Genomic DNA, 27,999 nt, shown 5'->3' with positions numbered 1-27,999 from the left:
ACCCATCATGTGTAGAGAAGCACAGCAATTGATGGGTTAATTTATTTAAATACTGTTAAATTTCTCTGTGAGAAACTTGTTCCTCATAAACTTTTAAGTGACCAGCTCAAAAAGAAGCAAATACAGTTGTGTTGATTTATGATCATGTGGATGTAAGTGAAAGACAAAAATTCTTTCACGACAATGACGCCAATGCAGTGCACAAGAACCCTTCGTATAATTTTCATCATGCCATAAAGAAAGAAGCAACGTTCTTCTTTTTAGCAGATGAGAGATATATAAAAAATTTGTCTACAATAAATTCTTCTTTAGCAATTCTTAGATCTCAGGTTAGGTAATCATCTGATTAGGTCAATTATTAATAACTGTTCTTGCTCTAATTAAAGAGAACAAGGAATGTGATATTCTTAAAAAAGTTTTTACGTATAACGAATCTTACAATATCAATGGTAATGAGATTGTTTCTATGATTAAAGTTATCGAAGTTGCAGTTTAGTCTCATCTTACATTGGGAACATATACAGTTATCACTATGTAGGAAACGTATCGTGTTGTAAAAATGAATCTTTTTGCTTACGAGATCAGCTTTGGAGAAAATGTGCAACTGTTGCTGATTTTTTAGCATTTTCTCTACCTTATAAGTACTTTAAATTTCATAAAAAAGTAAAATATCAGAACATGACGCTGGCCATGGGTAACAGCTTGGCTGGTACGTCAGCTGATATTTTTGTGAGTCACTTGGAAAACAACTTCTTTACAGAACATCCTGATATTTTTCAGAGTATGATTTCCTGCCATAGATATGTAGATGGCATGATAATTTTGTATAAGGTAAGCATTAATGTCACTGCTAAGAAATTTAACTTAGTGTACCCAAAACTTAAATTCCTCGACAGGGATTGAAAAAGAAGCAAGTATTAGCTTCTTAGTATTTTATTAACGAAAAATATTGGGACACTGTCCGATGATATTACTCCTAAAGCAACCAGTTCGGTCTACATTATCAGTACACTCATGTCATTGCAATTCTCACAAATGGGCTTATTTTAGGCTAGTGATTAATAGGCTCCGCAAATTACCTCTTATTAACATTGCTATTCAACATGAATATCACTACACAGGTAGCAACGACTAAAGGTTTTAAAATCTGTTGTGTATCGAGAAAGTACAGAAAATTGAAGACAAAATGATAAGAAGCCAAAAGCAAAACTCGAGTCAAACGAAATTTATCTCTAAGTTGTATAATGTCCCACATTGTCAGCACATTCCGAAAACATTAAAATTATTAATGTAAAAGTTGGATTTTGTACAACAGAAATTTAGGTAAAAGGTAACATCATTCTACTGAAAATAAATTTTAGAGGTCTGGAATGTATAAGATCATATGTAGGGCTTCCAATAAATTTTATATTGCTCAGACTAGCAGAAATTTTGTAACGAGCAATAGAGAGCATACGTTTCAGTCTAACAAGACTGCTTTGGGGAACCATCTAGATTCTATTAGAGAGAGTGCTAAAATCCTACCCCATGGTATATACTCAATAATCTGGAAGCCAGTGAGATATATCCTCATAGGAAAAGGCAGTCACAATGAGAGATAAATGGGCAGAAACATTTGAGTAAAAAACTGGTATTTTGACATCTTTTAGACCCATTGCGACATTTGAGTGCTTTAGAAAACTAATCCTCCACCGCACAGTATGTTATAGGCTTCACATTGATTATGTAACTGGTTGTCTTGCTGTCATTTACCTATGAATTTGTCATCGCCTTCTATTATAATGTTGTTGAGTTATTTTTTTTATTGCTCTTTTGAGTCTCAATGATTACTATTATGGTTTGTGGCCTCCTATTTGTTGCTACAGTAATTTACTGGAGCGTCTTACGTTGTAAAACTCTTACATGATGTCAGGTTTGTTAAAATCTAAGAGAGCTACACAGATGCAAATGTGTTAATCCTCATGGATTTGTTATTTTAATCTTTATTTCACATATTAACAAAACCATTTCATTCGTACGTGTAATTATGTGTAATTGTGCTTTGAGCACAACCTGATGGCGGTTGAATAACTTATCTTCCTATGTTGGACTGTGGCATTATGCGCCTACACATCGTTGTTTTCTACTGATGCTTTACACTATGGTATGTATTACTGAAGTACAGGGTGTAACAAAAATAATCAGATTTTTAAAAAATCATTACTAATATGTTATTTGAGATATGTGCGCGAACAATGTACTGTTGGAAAGAGCAAACTCTCGAGTTCTACATGGTCCCCGCTAGGTAGCAGCAGTGTGCGCCCACTTCAGTTATACTGAAAATGGTTTCGGGACAACAGGAAGTATTTTGTGTTCTATGTTTTGCGCAGTGCGTGTCAGTAATAACTGATCAGCGTGACTTTCGACCTAGGTATGCTGTGGATCCTCCTACAGCTCAGAGCATTAGGCGAAGTCACGTACAGTGCCGAGAAACTGTTGTTTGTGTAAAGGCAAATCGCAGGGCTGTCCCCAAGTGTCTGACACAGACATCGAACGCATCCGCCATAGTTTCACAAGGCATCTGCAGGTATCAGTTCGTCGTGTAGCAAGGAGGTTCTATGTACCCCCGATGTCCGTCTGGCGTGTGTTGCGTCGATGTTTAAACTTCAAATCACACAAAATTTAGCTAGTCCAAGCTCTTCATGAAGGTGACAAACGTCAACATGTGGAGATTTGTAATTTCGTTCTTGGAGAGATGGAGGATGACAGTTTTCTTCCATGCTTAGTACTTAGTGACAAGGCAACAATCTATTGAAATGGAAACGTGATCCATTATAATTTGTAAATATGGGGTATGGAACAACCACATGAAGTTCTACAATATGAGAGGGACTCTCCAAAATTTAATATGCTTTATGCAGTTTCTCGGGAAAAGGTGTATGGTCCATTTTTGTATGCAGAGAACACTGTCACAGGAAGCATATATCTCGATATGCTTGATAACTTTTTTCTCCCGCAGTTGTAGACTGATTCGAAAGATTTCATTTACCAACAGGAGCGGGTAACGCCAGACGCATCTGGAAGTGCGGAAATTCTTAAATCAAAGATTACTGGAACAAATGATTCAGCCTTACATTACTAGTCTCCAAGTTCACCTGACCTGACTGTACGTAATTATTTTGTTGTGGGGGTTTATGAAAGACTCTGTTGATGTGTCTCTGTTACCAACACCAATGAATGAACTAGGATATCACATAGCTTCAGCTGTGGAAGCTGTAACTCAAGATATGCTCGCTGCAGTGTGGGAACAATATGAACACCATATTTACATATGTAGTGCATCTCAAGGGGGGCATATTGAACTCTTATGAAAAGGTATGAAAGAAAACTTTTTGAGTTTCCCGTTCATCAAAAAACAAAATTCATTGTATACGTTTATTAGTTTCAAAAATATAGAAGCCAAATCGGATGATTCTTTTTGATACACCTTATATATTATTGCATTTGTATCCTATTAAATGAACACTTCTCAGTTTGTGATCTATTGAAATAATGTGCATTCTATGGTTGCTTTGCTTTCCTATGAGAAATAACTTTGAAATATGTGCAAAGAATTGTATGAGTATATCTAATGTTAATACCTTTTGTCTTAAAACAGACCCCATGATGGCAGTAGGCAAGGCGAGTTATCAAAACAAAAAGTAACAAAATGTGGCCAAGAGTGAAAACAATTTTGTTCCTGTACTTATATTTCAGTAAGTTATGATGTGGTCTCCATCTTCATTCAAGTTTTTCGGTCTGATTCGTTATAATTAATTCATAGTAGGCTTTTTGTTAAGTAAGTTTTTACGACTTGTGTTGGCATCAAATTCCCTTCCTTCATTTGTTGGTCAGGAAGCATGTTTATTGTGTTGTGGCCCAGCAGTGTGGGAAGACAGAAAATTTCTAAGTTCACCAGCCGATCTTTATGTACATAGTGGGGCCAATGCGTCAACAGCCATAGGTAGTGTTGTAAACGAGTGTGCTTGGCGGACAGGCTAGCAGTAATAGCAAGCTCAGCAAGGCAGAGTGAGAAAAATATGGAAATTTGTCGTAAGGTCCTATGAGACCAAACTGGTCTCTATGCTTACACACTATGTAATCTAAATTAAACTAACTTACGCTAAGTATAACACACGCTCCCATACCCAAGGGACGATTCGAACCTCCGACGGGGAGGGGGGGGGGGATTTGGGGGGGAGGGGAAGCCGCTCGAACTGCACTGCGACAAGGCGCCTTAGGCCGCACGGCTACTGGAGAGTGCGAGTTTGTGCGATTCAGAAGGTGATATAGGACGGCGACAGAACTTCACCCACTGTGGGTTTGTCAAGAGTGCTCACGTAGCAAAACGAATTGTTAAGCAAACATAGCAGTGGGAGAGTCTGATGATGACTGGGAATATTGGAGGACGGTTCGGTCACTAATAGTGTTGTCTAATTGCAGAACCCCTTCCCCAAACATAATAAATACACCAGCCGACAGACCAGCAGTGAGTCAGTCAGAAGGGTCGATTGCATTCACCTTGTTCGCATTCGATTCCCTGTTTACTGTTAGGTAACAGTTTGTGCGTGACTGTTCCAATTGTCTGTTAGATCTCCACTAAGTGCTTTGGGGTGGGGGAGGGGGATAGCTGCATTTTTTCAGCTGTCAGGAGCCACCATCAACACCGGAATCACAACTGCCACTGACGAGCCAGTTAGGAGACTGTCAGCACGATACCGAGTTGGGACCTAGGGTGCTCTAACGTCGAGCCTCCGACCCCCCACTGGCTAACTGAAGGGCAGGCAGTGAACTGCATGACATGACGACAATACAGTCACCTGATGGGCAATTGCGTCAGCCATCACGACAATCGAGAACACGGCAAGCAGTGCGTGGCAGGCCAATAGTGTCGGACTTCATCTCATCCGACGAATCCACAACGCGAGAGGGATCTAGCACTCCTGCATCCTCTCATAGGTCCTTCAAAGGACCACAGCGGTAGTCAGTCGAGAAGGCACATTCCCAGAACCTGTCAGACAGCATAATATGCAGTCCGTATTGTAAAAATTTATGAAAAAACATATCTTACTATTGATTCTTTTGTCGCTGCGTCTGCTGACGCGTCCAGGGACCTACCAGGACATTCCTGAATGCAGCAGACTCATCATCCAGGTGCCCTGGCCCCTACAGTGTGGTGTCAGAAGTGCTGACATTGGCTGTCGCAGTAGCTGGAGAACATCGCCTACAGCTGTACACCAACAGCCAACGGCTGTAACAGTTGTTGCGTGAGTGGGCAACAGCCGCTAGTGGTTACCTACATGTCCAAAATCAGGCTTAGTGACTCGGTAGCTTCATTTCAGGAACCAGCTGAGATAGGAGATCTACCGAAGTTTAGGGGAAAGATTCTCACGATTACGGTATATTGATAATTTTTACTTATGGACCGTCTGACAGCAATTGAATAAAACACAATTTTAGTGCCATACGCGTTTCGCCTTTATTTTCTGCAAGGCATCATCAGTGGCTTGAAATATGTACATATGTTAGCTATTTTATTTACATTTTTGTCATTGTGCCTATAGGTTATAGACAGTTCTGGTGGTTGGTATTTCCTATTAGGTTGTAATGTTTTGAACTGTACTTACAGGAGCGTAATATGTAAGAAATTGTCCACACATCGTCGTGTGTCGAGCTAGATGAGTTGGGACGGAGCTGCAGTGAGGTCCGGACAGCCAGTACTCGCCCGACCGCTGGCGACACACACGCACTGCCCGACGGAAGGATGTGGTCGCGAGAGTGCACGGCCACGTCAAGGACCGGATTCAGCGAGTTTAAGTCGAATCGACCGTGATCGTCGAGTAGAGCAACTTTCACTTGTGAGTGTATGTCCGCCCGTCGAAGTGACCTCATGGCAATAAATTGTTGTCGACGATTCATACTGGGATCTATCCTGTACCTGACTTGAGTGAGGACCACTGTTGCTTGATCGGTCATCGCAGCTGAAGATGTGCATCTGGTCTTCCGATCGCTTCTGCCCTCTCTGTGTTTGTGCCGACTTATAATTCGTCCGTATTGTTTCACAGTGACTGGTTTTGGTAATGTGAGTTGTTGGTGGAATTGTTTTCTCGGATTCGTGTGTATCTTGTGGTTTTGAATGAGCAGTTATTTTAATGCTGTCTGCATACTGGATTTGGTGAGGAGTTGCGAACGGACATCACTTGGTTTGGGGGCGCAGCAGCGAGCAGGTCCGTGCAGCGCAAGGGCTCGCCCGGGGCCGCTGCCGGCGTGCCTCCACTGCCGGATCGAGGAGGGGCAGCTACCAGAGCAGTGATTTCCTTGCACACCAAACTACGGACGTTTCAGTTGAGTGAAGAGTTAACTGCCAATGCAACCTCGACTATACTGAGATATCGCCTTTCGTCGGCAGGTTGTTGCCCCCAGGGCAGCTGAGCCTCGCGGCTACTATTGAAGTGTCTCGACGCTGTGAAATATTGCAGTCGTCTTTCTCTATTTGTTATTCGTCATTGAATTTAGTATTATTCTTACAGTGAAGTGTAACCAGCGGTATTTTCTGCCTTGTGCTCGCTAACGCCCCAGTTACTTCCCGTTAAGCTTTTTTTCCAGCAGTGTACCTTTCCTAGTCGTGTTGATGCTGTCCGAAATGGCGTGTAGTTCGACAGCCGCTTGTATTGTACTGTGCATTTTTTTTGGTAGGGTACGGGGGGAGTGGGGGAGGTCTACCTTGGTTCTAGTGTTTCCTTCCACCTTGGGTGTTTTCTGAAGACGTAGTGCTGTCTGTCTCTTCGCCTTTGCCAAAAAATATCCCATTTTTGTACCGGTGATCGGACATTAGACGAATTGGTTAGTCGGTCGGTAGGCGCTTAAGCTGCCCTAGTTGGAGTTGCCATCCTGTTAGGTGAGTACAACTCTTGGCTGGCTGTCCTTGCCTTATGTTTGAGTTACCTTCCCAGGCCGACACTTGGAAAACTTGCTCAGAACCGCTTGTCCTGATTCCTTAGATTGTGATGTTTGTTTTAAGGATATTGGTAATTTTCTAATTATTGTTGGTGTGGCCTTCAGCCGAGCAATAATTCCACTTCTTTGGTGATAAGGCCTTCAGCTGTGCCACAGTACATTTTTTTTAAGCAAACTTGTTTCAAAATCAAGGGATTTATTTTAAAAGTGCTATTTGGAATTGTTTTTCTGAATTCTTATTCAGGCTTTCAGCCGTTTGTTATCTGAAGTTAAGTGTGGCCTTCAGCCGAACAATATTTTCTCTTGTTTTATCATAAGGCCTTTAGACGTGTTACAGTTTGTTTTAAAACGAAGTATTTATCTTAATGTGCTATCCGTAATTGTTCTTCTGACTTCTAATTCAGGCCTTCAGCCGTTTGTTTTTTGAGGTTATTGTTGGTGGCCTTCGGGCGTACAATTGTGGAATATTTTTTTCTGTGAGAAGGCCTTCAGTCGTCATACAACAAATTGTGTTTTTTATTAGAGATTGTTTTAAAATTTTAATTTCTTTAAATAAAGTTTACCCATTTGTTGTGCAACCGAGAGTAACTGATTACGGCCCCATCCACAATCGTAACCTTATCCTCCCACACCCTCAGAAACCAGCTCTCACAATTTGATATAATACTGTAAGTCTCAGAATTTAAGTTTCAGGAATAGTTTTATTTATTCTGTTTCAATATATGATATCGGACATCAGCAGAATTAATTCACTATTTTTTCTGTATTCTCCGTATTTTATTTATGTCAGGTGAGTTACCTCCTACTTAAGATTCTTGCTTACTTTCTTTTCTCCGTTTAATCCCAGTCCACAGTCTCTGGCACTCAGTTAGTCCCCTCGATTTTCTAGGTTCCAAAAGGTTTATGAGGTCTTAAGATCCCTCGGCAGTAGTATCGGTTCACGCTGCACTTTCATTTTTATTCTGAATTGTCTTCCTTTCCATCCATTACTTCTTATATGATTAAACAATCATGAGTTTTAAAACAGGTGAATGACGTTTTTAGCACATATTTGTACTTTTGGATTTTATTTACATTTTCTTTTACCTTTACGTTGTTCTCACTCCTCAAATGTTTTCTGATGTTAAACTCCTTACTGTCGATGCATTTTTCTGGTTCCTCAAAAACGAAGAAAATATCCTATTTTTTTCTGTCTTCTAATTTCAAATTAGTTAAGCCAAAGCGTCATTACTTAGTACCGTTATCAAACTTATGTCCATCCAGTACATCCTAATCTATAGACTATTTTAGTCAGAGCTACTGCCCAGGGACTGCCGCCACTTTCCTTCAAATGAAATAAAAAATTTAAGCAGAAGGTGTCCCAGGAGGAATGGTCACTATTCGGGAATATAACAGTGACAATTATTTGTAGCGGAAAGGCCTAGTAAAAATAAGCTCTTGGGAACGTACCAGAGTACCACTAAGAGCTATGAGCACTTCAATAGTGTGAAACAAATCTATTCAATTAGGCTTTCCAAATTAAGGGAGTAGGTAGTCGTTGTTCTTGTGGTCATCATTCGAGAGGCTGGTTTGTTTCAGCTCTCCATGCTCCTCTATACTGTGCAAGCCTCTTCATCTGCGAATAACTACTGCAACCTACTTCCTTCTGAATCTGCTTAGAGTATTCATCTTTTGGTCTCCCTCCACGCTTGCCTCCAATACTAAATTGGCAATCCCTTGATGCCTCAGATGTGTCCCAGCAACCGATCCCTTCTTCTAGTCAAGTTGTGCCACAAATTCCTCTTCTCCCCAATTCTATTCAGCACCTCCTCATTAGTTACGTGATCTACCCATCTAATCTTCAGCATTCTTCTGCAGCTCTCAGAGACAGCTAAGTACCTGGAAGAGGAGTTCAGCGGAGTGGACAGTGTCTTGATAAGAGGATATAAGATGAACATCAACAAAAGCAAAACGAGGATAGTGGAATTTAGTGGAATTAAACCAGGTGATGATGAGGGAATTAGATTAGGAAATGAGACACTTAAAGTAATAAATGAGATTTGCTATATGGGGAGCAAAATAACTGATGGTGGTCGAAGTAGAGAGGATATAAAATGTAGACTGGCAATGGCAAGGAAAGCGTTTCTGATGAAGAGAAATTTGTTAACATCGAGTAGATATTTAAGTGTCAGGAAGTCGTTTCTGAAAGTATTTGTATGGAGTGTAGCCATGTATGGAAGTGAAACATGGACGATAAACAGTGTAGACAGTAAGGGAGAAGATGGTTTGGAACAACAAGAGAAAAACCATGTCAAGTGAACATGGGCTTTAAAATGCTTACTTTACGAGCGATGAGCACTTGTTCACTAGACGAGATGTGTTTCACCGTGGCGAAGGAGAACAAGTGCTCACCGCTCTTAATATTTACGTCTTAGAGCCCATGTTTATTGGAATTTTGTTTCTTGTTTTGGACCATAATACCTCCTCTCTAAATGTTGAAAGTAAAGAGCTTGTAGTAAAAGTTTGATTCACAGTATCGAAGATGAAGAAGTGCTAACAGCTCTTAAGGTATGTACTGTTTGTTTCACTTGATCGTTTTTGTCACATTCCTATTCCTGAATACTGACCATTCCTCCTGGGACACCCTGTACGTATTAGACGACTGTTTTGCTGTGCTCATCTGATAGTAGCGGTATAACGAGATATGCCAAGAAACGTAAGGTAAACATTTTTAGCAGCAGGTATTGCTGTATTTCGGTTGACATTCATTTGACAGAGACCATCCGCGTCAGTTTACGATCGACCAAAGCAACATGTTATTGTCTGATTGTTCGCTTATTGTGGAGAATATGTGCAGAACGAGGAGTTTCTTAAAGATAAATAATTTTTGAGTTTTTGTTGTTGTTGTTGTTGTTATTGTTGTTGCTGTTGTGCTCTTCAGTCCTGAGACTGGTTTGATGCAGCTCTCCATTCTACTCTCTCATGTGCAAGCTTCTTCATCTCCCAGTACGTACTGGAACCTACAGCCTTCTGAATCTGCTTAGTGTATGTCCTACAGTACTAAATTGGCGATCCCTTGATGCCTCAGAATATGTCCTACCAATCGATCCCTTCTTATAGTCGAGTTGTGCCACAAATTTCTCTTCTCCCCGGTTCTATTCAATACCTCCTCATTAGTTATGTGATCTACCCATCTAACCTTCAGCATTCTACTGTAGCACTAAATTTCGAAAGATTCTATCCTCTTTTTGTCTAAACTATTTATCATCCACGTTTAACTTCCATACATGGCTAAACTCCATACAAATACTTTCAGACAAGACTTCCTGACACTTAAATCTATTCTCGATGGTAACAAATTTTTTCTCTTCAGAAACGCATTCCTTGCTGTTGTCAATCTACATTTTATATCTTCTCTTCTTGGACCATCATGAGTTTTTTGTTCCCCAAATGGCAAAACTCATTTACTACTTTAAGCGCCTTATTTCCTAATCTAATACCCTCAGCATCCCCCGATTTAATTCGACTTCATTCCATTATCCCCGTTTTGCTTTTGTTGATGTTCAGCTTATATCCTCCTAATTTTTGAATACAAGCAAGGTTTTAGTGGTCGTTTTCTTTACTGGTAAAACTGTAACATCGGGAAAAATCAGTGTATCTCCTCAGTCAATGTAGGTACCTCTTTGGACACCTAAAACAGCTTGAAGCGTCGCTTTGCTGCTACGTAATTAACAGTGCAGCGTATCTGCTGGTAGTGCATTCTGCCTCTTCGCGGTGTGCTGTATTCTTAACAGACAGAATATACTCTTTATTACTCCCTCCACGATTCTAATCTCAAATGAGCTTAAATGGATTATCGACTGATTTTGAAGAGAGTGAAATTAAACCTCTGTCTCATATCTGGTTAGATCGATTTATGAGATGCTAATATAATAATGCTCAGTGAGAGAATTTGAGCGATAAGTTACGTGATAGGTCTCACTGCTTAACGCCCATGCAGCAGGAAACACAGCTAGTATTACACTTGTACAAAGTCGTCCGTAGCACGTACTCGTTACTTGATGGGACAGGAATATCGCAGTTATGTATTACTACACTCCTGGAAATTTAAATAAGAACACCGTGAATTCATTGTCCCAGGAAGGGGAAACTTTATTGACACATTCCTGAGGTCAGATACATCACATGGTCACAGTGACAGAACCACAGGCACATAGACTCAGGCAACAGAGCATGCACAATGTCGGCACTAGTACAGTGTATATCCACCTTTCGCAGCAATGCAGGCTGCTATTCTCCCATGGAGACGATCGTAGAGATGCTGGATGTAGTCCTGTGGAACGGCTTACCATGCCATTTCCACCTGGCGCCTCAGTTGGACCAGCGTTCGTGCTGGACGTGCAGACCGCGTGAGACGACGCTTAATGCAGTCTCAAACATGCTCAATGGGGGACAGATCCGGAGATCTTGCTCGCCAGGGTAGTTGACTTACACCTTCTAGAGCACGTTGGTTGGTACGGGATACATGCGGACGTGCATTGTCCCGTTTGAACAGCAAGTTCCCTTGCCGGTCTAGGAATGATAGAACGATGGGTTCGATGACGGTTTGGATGTACCGTGCACTATTCAGTGTCCCCTCGACGATCACCAGAGGTGTACGGACAGTGCAGGAGATCGCTCCCCACACCATGATGCCGGGTGTTGGCCCTGTGTGCCTCGGTCGTATGCAGTCCTGATTGCGGCGCTCACCTGCACGGCGCCAAACACGCATACGACCATCATTGGCACCAAGGCAGAAGCGACTCTCATCGCTGAAGACGACACGTCTCCATTCGTCCCTCCATTCACGCCTGTCGCGACACCACTGGAGGCGGGCTGCACGATGTTGGGGCGTGAGCGGAAGACGGCCTATCGGTGTGCGGGACCGTAGCCCAGCTTCATGGAGACTGCCGATACCGTGACTCCCCAGGTTGCGTTCCATTAACCAATCCTTCTTTCAGTCAAGGTGTAGCATAAATTTCTTTTATCGCCAGTTCGTTTCTGTACCTATTCATTAATTGTATGTAGAGTTGTACTCCAGAAAAACTACGGTCGGTAGCTTTGGTACAGAACATAACGGACGCAGAAAATGGTAGGATTACCAATATTACTGGTAGCATTGGTAGGAAAGGAAACATAACTGAAGTCTGGTAGAGGAACTGGGAGCCGACGAATTCTCTTTGCTTTTGTTTGCTTTTGTTTCACATAATTAGAACCGCCCATAACTAAGTGTTAGTCTACTTCGTATTTTATATCCTTACACAATGTAAACTGCATTTTAGAAATAAAATAAAAAATTGGCTCTCGTACCTCCTGCACTTCTACGCAGCCAAAACTATTACTTCTGATTCAAGTACAGTTTACACGCACAAACACAAAAATTGTATACAATTATTATTATTATTATATAGTACTCAATAGGCCTACGAAAGGCGATAATTTCACGTTATAGTAGATAAGTGAGAAAGTTGTTTAATAGTAACATAGATATGTTTTATAAAAATTCGATGAATTATAGGATGTGTAATAAGTATTTTGTTTTACCTCTTTTGAGAAATATTGCTTTTTCTAGCACTGTATGTTGTTGTTGTGGTCTTCAGACCTGAAACTGGTTTGATGCAGCTCTCCATGCTACTCTATCCTGTGCCAGCTGCTTCGTCTCCCAGAACATACTCCAGCCTACATCCTTCTAAATTTGCTTAGTGTATTCATCTCTTGGTCTCCCTCTACGAAATTTACCCTCCATGCTGCCCTCCAAATACTAGATTGGTGATCCCTTGATGCCTCAGAATATGTTCTACCAACAGATCCCTTCTTCTAGTCAAATTGTGCCACAAACTCCTCCCCAATTCAGTTCAATACCTCCTCTTTAGTTATGTGATCTACCCATCTAATCTTCAGCATTCTTTTGTAGCACTACATTTCGATAGCTTCTATTCTCTTCTTGTCCATACTATTTATCGTCCATGTTACACTTCCATACATGGCTACACTCCCTACAAATACTTTTAGAAACGACTTTCTGACACTTAAATATCTACTCGATGTTAACAAATTGCTCTTCGTCAGAAACGCTTTCCTTGCCATTGCCAGTCTACATTTTATATCCTCTCTACTTCGACCACCATAAGTTATTTTGCTCCCAAATAGCAAAACTCTTTTACTATTTTAAGTGTCTCATTTCCTAATCTGATTCCCTCAGCATCACCCAATTTAATTCGACTATATTCCATTATCCTCGTTTTGCTTTCGTTGAGGTTTGTCTTATACCCTCCTTTCAAGACACTGTCCATTCTGTTCAACTGCTCTTCCAAGTCCTTTGCTGTCTCTGTGTCTGTATGATAAAGCTGTATTGTTCTTCCTTAGTGGTACCTTTACTGCAAAATCCTTCTGTTACCAATCAACTATTTTCGAATAAAACCTGAACTAAAGAACTTCAGTTTAGCTGTAACTACTGTTTATTTTTAAGCAACAGACAGGAGGATAACTACGAGTATGTTAACTGACCAAAGTTTCTAGGGAAGTCTCATAGTTTACTCTTGCTTGTGATATTTCATGGTATCATACGGTAATTTTTCGACTCTAATTATATTCTCTGCTCACGTAATTGTTAGCATTCTTCTGTACCACCACGTTTCAAGAGCTACCGTTCTCTTGTTTATCGTCTACCTCTACAAAGGCTACATTTACATTTGGCGTTGAAATATCTTTCACTTTTCCAGAAACGCTTTCCCTGCTATTGCGATTCGGTACTTTCTACCATTTGCACTTTGGCCGCGGTCTCTAGTTCTGGTTTGCCAACACCCAAACTCATGATCTATTTTAGTGCCGAATTTCTTCCACGGTTCCTTCATAGGGCGTTCAATTTAGAGATTGAATAACGTTATGGATAGTGTTGGGTCTCATCGCTAATAGGGTGTCTACAGGATGTAGCGTTTTCGGAATGCTATACACGAATTTCAAACAAATCACATTAGTAATTTCATTTGTAGAATGGAATTGACAATAATTAACTTTGGAGATACATCACATGTCGCTAGCGAGAGGAAAAATGAAAACAGTGAAGTTCTTGCCATACACAAAGTTCCGGGAAGCTTACACGTCACATGTAACTATCGTCCGTGATCTGGTGCCGTTCTGCCTTGGCCGAGGTCAGCAGGAACGTCGTTTGTATACACTTGTTGCGGGGGATGCGACAGGCGCGGCGCGGTCTAATTGCGCGCACCATTGGCCGCCGTTTCCTCACCGCCGTCTCTGGTCTTGCGTTCCGCATCTTCGTTCCGGCATTTGTGGTTACGCCACAACATTCTTCAGCCGCAAAGTGACCGACTGTAGTCGTGTATGGTGTGCTACAACGGCGGGGGATGCAGGAGCATGGATGCTCTGATGGGCCGGAAGCCGAGGCTGCAGGGGACAACCAGATTGCGGCCGTACCCCGCGTTCCTGCTTGAGCTTTGGCGGAAACGGCCCACGGAAAACGACTAGAAGGGTACGCGTCTACCTCCTGCTGCCATGAACCAGATATAGAAGGCGGCGACAGTTGCGGTGCGGGTGGGTTCAGCTTGATGGGTAGGACGAGAGGAGGCGGAGGAGGTGAATTTTCCATGGGGTCGGCCCGCGGTGTCGTGATGGCACCCTCCGGCGGTTGCTGTGGCCGCGCTGTCCTCTGGACCCGTCAATCTGGGGGAAGAGAGACTGAAAGATCATCGTGTACGTGACAGAGGTGAAGTTGATTTTGATGGCGGCGCTGCAAACCATCCGGAAATGAAACGAGGTACATGCAAGCGCCTAGTCGACGTTCTCGGCTCGTGCCCACCGTCTGCTGCCGCAAAAAACCTGTAAAAGACAATATCATGCGGCGCAAAGCGATACTTGCGGCCTTCCTGCGGCGCCGGAAGCTGAGGAGGGGGGAGCAGGCGGAGCAGCGTCCGATGGTGGTGGCCGTGAAGCAGTTCCACCGGCGACGGTCCATCTCGTGGCTGCGAACGACAGGAGGCGAGAAACAGTTACAGTGCTTGATCCCGGGTGTGTGCGGAGCGGAGTTTGGTCATCCGCTGCTTGGATGTTCTGACAAAACGCTCCGCTTCGCCGTTTGACTGTGGATGGAACGGTGCACTAGGTAGATGCAGTATGCCATTCCGTTCACAGAATGTTTGAAATTCTTGTGACGTGAACTGAGGTCCGTTGTCTGAAACTATTACTTCAGGTAAACCTTTTAGGCAAAAAATCGAAGATATCACCTGAAGTGTGTAATGTGACGTTGTCGAGTTCAATGGCACAGCAAAAGGAAACATGCTATATGAGTCAATCCCAATTAACCAGTGAGTGGTCCAAAAATGGATAAAAAGTTTCTTGCTAGTTGCAGACTTGCTGCATTAATGGAATGGGCCTCGTGAGGAGAGTTTTGTGAGTGGCCTGAATTCTAATGCTTGTTCCATTGCAAACATACGGATTGCACATGGTGCGGCGCGGTCCAATTCCGCGCGCCATTTGCCGCCGTTACCTCACCGCCTTTTCTGGTCTTGCGTTCCGTATCTGCGTTCCGGCGTTGGTGGTGACACCAGAACAGATAAGCTACGAACTTCGTTCTCAATTACTGCCTCACTTTCACGTGCTTCGACTCTTACAGTTGCAGCGGGTTTCTGTACTAGCTGCATTTTACCTTTACTACCTTCACAATTTCCAGCCAACATTATAAAGAGCTCTCTCTAAATCTGCAGCTGCTACGTTTGCCTTCCTCCAGTAGATCTAACAAACGTCCCAGTCTCAGTATCATCTCGAGTGTGCTTACGTTTCTCCGGACTCTAAACTGACACTGAAGTCGGTTTCTACATGGTGTTCCATTATTGTATGTAATACGACGAATAAAAAGAAGTTTTTCAAATGTGTATGAATCCCTAAGGGACCAAATTGCTGAGGTCATCGGTCCCTAGACTTACATACTACTTTAACTAACTTATGCTAAGAACAACACACACTCCCATGCCCGAGGGAGGACTCGAACCTGCAGGGGAAGGGACTGCGCAATCCGTGACATGGCGCCTGAAACCGCACTGCCACTCCATCAGGAACGAATCAAAAAGTGATGCATATTGTATCTTTATTTTATTTTCTAATGAACATGTAAGAGGCAGTCAAATGGAAAGGAGACACATGGGAGAAAGAAGGTAAACTGTTTACTATTTCAAAAATAATCAACATGGCCGTTAATACGTTTCTCCCACAGAGACATGGCGGTCAATGCTTTCACGTAAAAACGTTTACTCTTACTTACCTGACCCATACATTAGTTGTACCAAGGCGCACATCTCTTCGTCTGGAGCCAATCGACGGCTACGAATGTCCTTGTTCAGGTTTCCAAGAACACGTAAATCGCTTAGGGCAGACATCGAGACTGAATGGAGGACGTGTAACGAATTCTCAGCAAATCTTCTGTAGCGTACTCGAAACAATCTCGGCAACATGTATGCGGACATTTTGTTGGCACGTTGTTTCGACGGCACTGTAGAAGCTTTGTTGGAAAGCCCCTCACACATCCTCCATAGTGCTAAGATCTCTCTCCATGGCAATTCTGTATTTCTGAAGCCATGCATCCATGAAGGAAGACATTCGTGGCCGTAGATTTGCTTCGGACATGGAAGTGCACGCTTGGGTATGATCATGGATCCATAGGCCACCCCAAACATTTTTACACGAAGGCATTACACGCCTGTCTCGAAGTAGGATAAATGTATTGATGGATATGTCAATTACTTTTGGAAGAACAAACAGTCTCCTTACTTTTCTTCAGTCTGCAACATTTTCGTTTGACTGTGCTTTATATAACAGTGGAATTAGTACAGATGATAGGCTCAACGGACCTCTACACATTACTGCTGTTCAACATATTCACCATACGTTAGTGCACATTGGCATCATCGTTGAGCCCAGAAATAAAACCGGAAAAATTCAGGGTTTTCCTCTATGACCATGACTTAGAAGGTGTTTTAAACTCCTTCACGATGAAAGTGGATGGTGACGCTGCAATGCATGCAGTGTCCGGCGTACGGTGAATGCGTTTGGTAACGGAGACTCTAACACTGCAGATAAACCACACAGCAGCCGATCTACTCCACTAGAAGCCTTCTAAAAGACAATTTCCATTCCTTCCGAACTGACTATGCGAATGTAGACGAGATGTGGCTCAAATTCAAAGATATAGTAGCAACAGCAATTGAGATATTCATACCTCATAAATTGGTAAGAGATGGAACGGATCCCCCGTGGTACACAAAAAAGGTCCGAACGCTGTTGCAGCAGCATGCGAAGTTCAGAAGAACGCGAAATCCCGAAGATGGGCTAAAATTTACAGACGCGCGAAATTTGGCAAGTACTTCGATGCGAGATGCCTTTAATAGGTTCCACAACGAAACATTGTCTCGAAATTTGGTAGAAAATCCGAAGAAATTCTGGTCGTATGTAAAGTACACAAGCAGCAAGACGCAGTCAATACCTTCGCTGCGCAGTGCCGATGGTACTGTTACCGACGACTGTGCCGCTAAAGCGGAGTTATTGAACGCAGTTTTCCGAAATTCCTTCACCAGGGAAGACGAATGGAATATTCCAGAATTTGAAACACGAACATCTGCTAGCATGAGTTTCTTAGAAGTAGATACCTTAGGGGTTGCGAAGCAACTCGAATCGCTTGATACGGGCAAGTCTTCAGGTCCAGATTGTATACCGATTAGGTTCCTTTCAGATTACGCTGATACTATAGCTCCCTACTTAGCACTCATATACAACCGCTCGCTCACCGATAGATCTGTACCTACAGATTGGAAAATTGCGCAGGTCGCACCAGTGTTCAAGAAGGGTAGTAGGAGTAATCCATTTAACTACAGACCTATATCATTGACGTCGGTTTGCAGTAGGGTTTTGGAGCATATACTGTATTCAAACATTATGAATCACCTCGAAGGGAACAATCTATTGACACGTAATCAGCATGGCTTCAGAAAACATCGCTCTTGTGCAACGCAGCTAGCTCTTTATTCGCACGAAGTAATGGCCGCCATCGACAGGGGATCTCAAGTTGATTCCATATTTCTAGATTTCCGGAAAGCTTTTGACATCGTTCCTCACAAGCGACTTCTAATCAAGCTGCTGAGCTATGGGGTATCGTCTCAGTTGTGCGACTGGATTCGTCGCAGTTCGTAGTAATAGACGGCAAATCATCGAGTAAAACTGAAGTTATATCAGGTGTTCCCCAGGGAAGCGTCCTGGGACCTCTGCTGTTCCTGATCTATATAAATGACATGGGTGACAATCTGAGCAGTTCTCTTAGAACTACATAGGTAGGAATGATCATCAAAATAAAATAAGAGAAATCAAAGCTCGAAGAGAAAGGTTTAGGTGTTCGTTTTTCCCGCTCGCTGTTCGGGAGTGGAATAGTAGAGAGATAGTATGATTGTGGTTCGATGAACCCTCTGCCACACTTAAATGTGAATTGCAGAGTAGTCATGTAGATGTAGATGTAGATGTCTAAGAGATACCAGACGAAGATGTGTTGGTGAAGCGATTCAAAGAAACAGACGCTTTATAGTTCACAATAAGCAGCGAAATGTGGGCTTTTACAATAACGAGACAAGACACAAAGCCCTGATTTTTTCCAAACCGGCACTGCGCTACAGTCTAGGCGCTACAGTCCGGAACCGCGAGACCGCTACGGTAGCAATTTCGAATCCTGCTTCGGGCATGGATGTGTGTGATGTCTTTAGGTTAGTTAGGTTTAAGTAGTTCTAAGTTCTATGGGACTGATGACCTTATAAATTAAGTCCCATAGAACTTACAGACATTTTCCAATCTGGTTTCGATGCCAGGGTCCAACGATGGCACTACTGTGTAGAAATGTACATATGAAAATCATTAGTGTTGAGGACAATCTAAGATATAAGAAAATGGTACACTTGCATAATATTGTGTAAGGTCCCCGCCAGCACGCAGATGTGCCGCAACATGATAGGGCATGGAGTCGACTAACGTCTGACACCATGAAGGGAGGGAACTGCCACCATGAATCCTGCAGGGCTGTTTGTAAATATAAGGACAATAATGTTCATGTATGGGGAGTTTGGTGGCCAGCGGAAGTGTTTAAACACAGAAGACTGTTCTTGAAGCCACTCTGTAGCAATTCGGGACGTGTCCTGCTGGAAATGTCCAAGTCCGTCGGAATGCACAATGGACATGAATGCATGCAGGTGGTCAGATAGGACGCTTAAGTACGTGTCACTTTCAGAGGCGTATCTAGGCGTATCAGGGGTCCCATATCTCTACAACTGCACACGCCACGCACCATTACAGAGCCTCTACCAGCTTAAACAGCCCACTGCTGACAGGCAGGGTCCATGGATGGATGAGGTTGTCTTCATAGACATACACTTCCATCCGATCGTTACGATTTTAGAGACTCGTCCGATCAGGAAACATGTTTGCAGTCATAAACAGTCCAATGTCGGTCTTGAGGGGCGCAGGCGAAGCGTGAAGCTTTGTGTCGTGCATTGATCAAGGGTACACGAGTGGGCCTTCGGCTCCGGAAGCCCAAATTGATGATTCGTTAAATGGTTAGCACTGTGACCCTTGTTGATGGCTCAACATTGAAATCTGCAGCAATTTGCGGAAGGGTTGCACTTCTGTCATGTTGAACGATTCTCTTCAGTCGTAGTTGGCTCCGCTCTTGCAGAATCTTTTTGTGGCCGTAGCGATGCCGGAGATTAGAATTTTTACCGGATATTCAAGATACACTGGTGAAATGGTCGTATGGGAATATCCCGACCTCATAGCTACTTCGAGGATGCTGTGCCCCATTGCTCGTGCGCCGACTTAGCACCATTTTCAGATTCACTTAAATCTTGATAATCTGTAACTGTAGCAGCACTGATCGATCTAACAATTGCGTCAGACACTTGTCTTATGTAGGACCGAGCGGGATGGCGCAGTTGTTAGCGTAGTGTACTCGCATTCGGGAGGATGGCGGTCCAAACCCATCTCTGGCCATCCTGATTTAGGTTTTCCGTTATTTTCCTAAATCGTTTCAGGCAAATGCTGGAATAGTTCCTTTGAAAGGGCACGGTCGATTTCCTTCCAAATCCTTCCGTAATCTGAGATTGTTCTCCATCTCTAATGACCTCGTTGTCGACGGGTCGTTAAACACTCCTTCTCTTATACAGGCCGGCCAAAGTTCTAGTCGCTACAACCTGGAACCGCGCGACCGCTATGGTCGCAGGTTCGAATCCTGCCTCGGGCATGGATGTGTGTGATGTTCTTAGGTTAGTTAGTTTTAAGTAGTTCTAAGTTCTAGGGGACTTATGACCTCAGATGTTAAGTCTCATAGTGCTCAGAGCCATTTCAACCTTTTTTTTTTCTTATATAGGCGTTGCCGACCGCTGCGTAGTATTCTGCCTGTTTACATATCTCTGTATTTAAATACGTATAGATATAGCAATTTCTTTGGCGCTTTAGTGTATGTACGTATTCCCTGTTACATGTTCGTCATATTTTTCTTTCTTTTTGTTATACAGGAGGCATTACGTTTCGATCTACCTCCCGCCCTTCCGTAATTTTAGTGTTTTGGACGTAATACTACGTTTAGTATGTCGGCTTGACACTTCATGTTTGCTGATGTTCGGCAGAATAGAAACACGTAGCAAATAATTTTTTTTGAGCTAGCGGCATAAATTTCTGAATACAATGTTCTTTAAGAAATAAGAGACATATGGTCAGTAGAGATATGTGTGAAAGCACCATAAAGCGGTACAGGGAGTTCAGAGTGGTGACTCGTAATTCCGTAGTCGCTTTGAGCTTTTATGGGATTCGTTCCACAATTTCGTTTAAAGAAATCTTCTTCTTATGAAATTTATAGCGACTTTACTTTCCTTTTAACAAGGACATTTAGCTGCATACCACCCCCCCCCCCCCCCCCCCCCCCCACACACACACACACATATTCGCAAATACAAATATACACAAACACACACTCTGTCTGTCTCCCTCTTCTGTCTTTCCCACAAAGACACAGTTTGTGACACACAACAATTTTGTGTGAGGAAAACATGAAATCCGGGTTTTTATATTTAATCTGGTGAAAACTGGCGGCTTTGCGGGACCAAGCTTTCGGGAAACAATTTGGTTAAACGCGGCGGGCGGCTCGGCCAGAGGTATCAGCTAGCAAAGGGCGCGCTTTCACGCAGCAGCCGCTGATCCCCCCCCCCCCATCCGCCCCCCCAGCCACCACGCAGCGCCCCCCCCCCCCCTTTCCCAGCACCGCGCGCGCGCCGCATAGCTCGGATTACGCGACACAAATAACCCCGCCGGAAGCTTTTGTGGAAGGCCGCACGGCGACACACGGAACGCGCGGGTCCGCCGTTTAATGCAGTTACAGACTCAGTGAACCGCGCGGCCGCGTCAGGGGGCAGAAACGACAAACAGCGCATCCATTTGGCCACTCGGTGAATAGCATTTCAATAAATACTCGGTTCGCGATTGGCTGCGACTAAAATGTTGGTCAGTGAAAACTGATGTGAAATTCAATATAAGCTCCTGCTGTATTCGATAGTTGCCGAACTTTGTAAAATACAGTGAATTTTGTGTACTGACGGTTGAGCTTAAGGTATTCAGATAGTAAAAAAAGCAAAGATCCTTCTCTGTTCCCATGTGGACCAGCGTTTCAATACTATGTTACGGGGAATGGACGCCCGAAACAACGCCGGGAAGGGACCCAAATGGAAGGAATGGACCCCAGAGGTTTCTCTCCGACAACATTCACCACATTGCCAAAAATACAAATACCACTTTATTACACCAATAAACAGATTTTGGAAACAAATACACTAAGTGATCAAAAGTATCCGGACACCTGGCTGAAAATGACTTAAAAGTTCGTGGCACCCTCCATCTGTAAAGCTGGGATTCAATACGGTGTTGGCCCACCCTTAGCCTTGATGACAAAATTCAAATGGCTCCGAGCACTATGGGACTTAACATCGGTGGTCATCAGTCCCCTAGAACTTAGAACTACTTGAACCTAACTAACCTAAGAACATCACACACATCCATGCCCGAGGCAGGATTCGAACCTGCGACTATTGCGGTCGCGCGGCTCCAGACTGTAGCGCCTAGAACCGCTCGCCAACTGCAGCCGGCGACACCCAATCACCTGACCCTTTCGAATACCGTGAATTCTGCGGAGAGCCCTATTCTGCTCTCTCACGATGTCTAATGACTACTGAGGTCGCTGATATGGAGTACCTGGAACTATGTGGCAGCACAATGCACCTAATACGCAAAACGTATGTTTTTGGGGGTGTCTGGATACTTTTGATCACATAGTGTATGGCAGATTAAAGAACTGAAATAATTTAAGAAGGCCCAAATAATAATTAGCTGGGCTAAACTTGGTAATAAATAAATCAGTAACGGAAATTTTTAAATAATTTGAGCAAATACACGCTCTCCTTTAAGCTAAATACAGAAGCATAAGTTCGTCACATAACATGGAAATAGGTGGAGAATTTGCAAAAATTTTCTGCCCTTTAAATCACAAACTCACAGCTCTGAAATCGTGAGTGAGGTTCGTTTATGCTGCTCTTTTCTTCTGTAAGATACAACATAATGTATTTGTTGCATAACATTACCAAATACAAGGAGTAAAATATCACAACAATATTTATGCTCACCACTAATAATCCGCCAATGCTTTCAAAGGCCAAGGCTGAGTCAACGAGGAAAAACTACAGTCAGCATGAACACAAAGATTAAATACCTAGTCAAGATTTCAAGTTTAATTAATCTTATCTGTAGAGGCCACAGATTAGAGGAATTAGCCTTTATTTACGGAATGGGCACCCTTTGCCACCGTTACACATACCGAGTGACATTTCAAATGTGTGGGTTACCTGTCCGGATATCAAGGCGCCGGTGTAACGGACCGATCTCTCCAGAAGGCAATTCTGCTACTCAAGTGGCCCAGAGAACTTTACCAAGCTCTTTGAATAACGGTATGGCAGGCTACCTGAAGTACAGATAGACTTCTTAGTTGAAGTATAAATATCATGTAACCCTCTGAGGCTCACCGAATGTGCAAATTTCGTTCACGAACAATTAACAAAATAAGCCGCAAGGAGTGGAAGTGCAGGTTTCACAGCTACTATCTACCTACAGTAACACAAAAAATATTTCGTTGATAGTGCTTATGGCCGAGCAGAGGAAGATGTCAAACAAATCGACCTAAGTACAAGTGCGTGTTCAATTTAGAGACTTTTGTGGCATGTATTCGACTAATCGTCCAAAACAACAAAATTTCTTAAACATTTTTCGCCTGGGCGTCATAGCAAATCATGCATGGCAATTCCAAATGAGTGCTTTTCTAAGGAATCAGGAATTTAAAGAAACTTCATAAAACCTTAAACCTACAAACATTTCAGAGCACTGCGAGGACGTTTATCATTGACCGACATTTAGTAAGGTTTAAATGGTCGGAGGAGTAGAAAAGTGCCTTTAGCTTACACACTGAAGAGCTAAAAAAACTGGTACATCTGCCCAATATCGTGTAGGGACTCCGCGAGCACCTAGAGGTACTGCAACACCACATGGCATGGACTCGACTAATGTCTGAAGGATTGCTGGAGGGAACTGTATTGTCTATTTCGAGCACAAAACAAATATATCACCCTTGCAGTAACCTAACTGAATAGTTCACCGGAAGAACTTTGTAATTAACGAAAATCACATTTTAGAGGACAAGAAAAAAAAGTTTTATGCTTACCTACTTGTGCTGTTTTGATTCAGGCACTGTGTACGACTTCGAACGTCATTCAGCACCCATTTTCAATAGTTATTACACACTTACTTACGTTATCGTTGAAATATTGGTATATTTTTCTGGCGAACAACACTGTAAATGAGCAGTTACAACGCTGTACTGCTGAAACACAGCGGCTTTTCTGGGTTATTCATTGCAGCAATAGTTTATTTCGAGAAAATATGAGGGAAAACGATGTTCACTGCAACATAAATCTGCACGAGCAGGGAGGGCATAAACACTGAGCAATATATTTTCGGTGCTTAATCAACGGGTTATGTGAGGCATATATGATAAATCATGTTTCACTTGGTAGCTTGTGATAAAAATTTGGTTTTAAACTGCGATACACCGATACATGTGAAATAATAATTTCCTCCTGGAAAATTAATTTGGAATTCGTTATCATGCAAGATAGGAAAAACAATTATTAACTTACAAAAAACATAGCTCGTAGCGATTCTTTAAGGAAGCTCAAATTTCCGTGTTTGTAATTTCAAAAGGTAACCCTCTACAGAAATAACAAGAATTAGCGCAGTGCACCCAGGTAGGAGGTATATCATCTTCTGAATTAAGACGAAATACAAGTCATAAGCCCTTCTGACCTCATAAGTACAATCAGCTACTTAGGTCAATTGTCAGAAGGCAAATCGCTAAGATGCGAGTGGAAACAAACACAACGGGATTCTATCTCTTCAAGCCTAACTGATCGCCCGTGCTGCCAAGCCACCTCCATTTCCTGGTGGTAGATTTCTGAACTGAGACTCTTGTATGGTACACATTTGGATACATTTTATCTGTTAAATCTGCAGAATATTTGTGTTAAGCCACAGCAGAATAACCAACGTGCAAATTTTTCAACGATTTCAGTAGTTAGAAGATAGCGTCTCGCAAGAAAACTGAGCCTTACTGCAAAAAAAGATTTCATTTTCGAATTCAACAGTCACATTATTTGTAAGATAAATTTTTCTGGCCATTTTTACCAAGTGAACTGCTATGATGTGAAATACCGAATAAACTTCTATACACCTTTTTTTTTTCTTTTAAGTGCTACAGTCAGTGTCCTCTGTTCAGCGTAATTATTCTATCCTACAATGAAATGTTAATAAGGCATCAATCATTATCTCAGGAAATTTTTACATTTTCAATTTTAAATAGAGTAAATTAAGTCTACCACAAGAGCGACTAGGATACTAATCTCATTCACATGGTCTTTAGGAATATGTTGTTGAATAAAAACGTTACGAAATAAATGAATTCGTAGCCTCAAGAAAGTACACATGAAAATGTAAAACGACAGCAATAAAACAAATTTTTATTGTGATGTGTAATTAAAACTTGTACTGATGCAGAAGACAATGCTCTCATAGGAGATATCGAAGGTGATATGACATCTAAAATTTAAGTTTAGTTCTTCGATAGCATTACTTATTTAATATGTTGAGTTCTCCCATATTTCTGAGTGTTAATTGTTACTCTGTTTTTCTTTTATTATTCCTGCAGGGAACAAATAAAAAACAAGTTTAATGAAAAGCGAAGTTCTGCAATATTTGATTCTCCATAGATTTTCAAATTTTTCGTGAAATATAACATAGGTTTTGCGAGAACAGCTGTCTCATTACGCAGGACACATAGCCAAACTGAAAATCTGTTTTTGGGGAGACTGACTAGGTACTGCGCTATTCGTTTGTGAGTTCTCCGAGGATGGACGGAGATTTTTTTGGGGGGGTGGGGGTGGGGGGGAGAGCTGCAGTAAGAGGAGATGAGCGGTGCGGAAGGTCTCGTGATGTAGCACATGTTTTCAAAGGATTAACTCCGAATGAAACTCATCTAGCAACGCGAAATCAAATGTGGAATTCCAGACTACACTGTGGAACACCGTAGAGATCTGAACCTAAAGGGACTCTCTCACAGCAGTGCTCTGAATCAGAGAATGTTAGATACGTAGTCAGAGAATCACCGCAATGCAAGCAGGTGACAACACGACAATTTTCGGACCAGCTGTAAAAGTGAAGGAAACGTTACATTGCGTTATCACATATTACTGGAAGATTTTAAATGTGTATTTTTAAACCGACTGTTGATTATTTCAATTTTCCGTGAATGCTTTGAATGATTCCTATATGAAAATGATGTGAAACTAGTAGGTTTCTGTATGTCTACAGGGTGTTACAAAAAGGTACGACCAAACTTTCAGGAAACATTCCTCACACACAAAGAAAGAAGATATGTTATGTGGAGACGTGTCCGGAAACGCTTACTTTCCATGTTAGAGTTCATTTTATTACTTCTCTTCAAATCACATTAATCATGGAATGGAAGCACACAGCAACAGAACGTACCAGCGTGACTTAAAACAGTTTGTTACAGGAAATGTTCAAAATGTCCTTCGTTAACGAGGATACATGCATCCACCCTCTCTCGCATGGAAACCCTGATGCGCTGATGCACCCCTGGAGAATGACATATTGTATCACAGCCGTCCACAATATGAGCACGAAGAGTCTCATTTGTTACCGGGGTTGCGTAGACAACAGCTTTCAAATGCTCCCGTAAATTAAAGTCAAGAGGGTTGAGGTCAGGAGAGCGTTGAGGCCATGGAATTGGTCCGCCTCTACCAATCCATCGGTCACCGAATCTGTGGTTGAGAAGCGTACGAACACTTCGACTGAAATGTGCAGGAGCTCAATCGTGCATGAACCACATGTTGTGTCGTACTTGTAAAGGCACATGTTCTAGCAGCACAGGTAGAGTATCCCGTATGAAACCATGATAACGTGCTCCATTGAGCGTACATACTGACGAAACTAAAATAAGCTCTAACATGGAAATTAAGCGTTTCCGGACAAATGTCCACATTACATCTTCTCTTTATTTGTGTGTGAGGAATGTTTCCTGAAAGTTTGGCCGTACCTTTTTGTAACACCCTGTATATACGAATACCTTAAACATTAATGAAAGTACTGTTTTCCAGTCGTACTAAAGTATTTTCACTTTTTGTATAGGGTACTAGTTTTTAGATGAAAATTAATTGGACATTATGGCATGTCGGGATAAAAAATTAATTTGATTTGCTATATGTCAATCATTTTATGATACTGAGCAAATGACCCAAAATTTTATTGATTCATACCCAGCCCTCTTGTGGGCCGCTTAATAAGAGGTTTTAATTTTTTTACGTAGTTTTGTAGGTATGTACGTCATTATGCTTCTAAAATTTTTATGAGTAATTTATGAGGAATTCCATATATAGGTGAAAATACTGTTAAAATGCTGAATACAATATCTAATCTCATTACCATGTTGTAAAGGATGTGAGGAGTGGCGCCTTATATCGCTCCTGTATAGAGTCTGTGTATTGGGAGAACGACTCATGCGTTCACAGTGACAGATGGTCTGAAGCGGGTCCAGTCCATACATAGCTCTAATTTTCATCTGCTGGAGGACAGTAGTGCACAGAGTCATTCAAGAAACAGGTCAAGGGAATGTTTTTTCTGAATTTTTCTGTTCAGTTCTTGAAGGCTTTTTCGTTTATTTATGTCTGTACACTTTTGTATATGAGTGAATGAAGAGTGAATGTGGTCTGCAGATTGTTGTTCTACTGATGAATGTTGTACGAGGGGGAATTTTGTATCATAATACGTTAAGTATGTGTACGGTATAAGGGAAGCTAATTCGAGTGCAAATGAAAATAGTTAATAATGTAAAGTACAAACAAAATATCAGAATGTTAAATATTTATTTCGGAAAAAGTACAATTAGAAAGTGTGTTATTTGTTGATTGGTTAATCATGAGAAGCGCGGACTAACGCTTGTATTGGCCTTAAGGAAAACTGACCAACCAGAACGGAGTATTCTTCGCGCGTCTTTTGTAGGTATAGAATGCTTACAGCAGTCTAAAGATATGTGTGGTATGAGCTCCGAAGGAAGACATAATTTGCCCGTTTTAGTTGTGCTACAAGGCTCAAAAGTGTTTTAAAGTGAAGGCATATTTGTTCCAGTGTGCATTTTAAAAAGTATATGATAAAAGACAGTAATTCCGCCTGGCATATTGAGCTGATCGGTGACTGTAACTTGAGCGCATTGGACACCAATAAACATAGTAGTATGGAGAGCATTTTCATTTATGAACAATCCGTGATTAGTAGCTGTTTCGATTCCGGGAAATACGT

Source organism: Schistocerca gregaria, chromosome 2 (assembly GCF_023897955.1).
Source record: "Schistocerca gregaria isolate iqSchGreg1 chromosome 2, iqSchGreg1.2, whole genome shotgun sequence".
Lineage (NCBI taxonomy): Eukaryota > Metazoa > Arthropoda > Insecta > Orthoptera > Acrididae > Schistocerca > Schistocerca gregaria.
Note: the sequence above shows the minus strand (reverse complement) of the source record.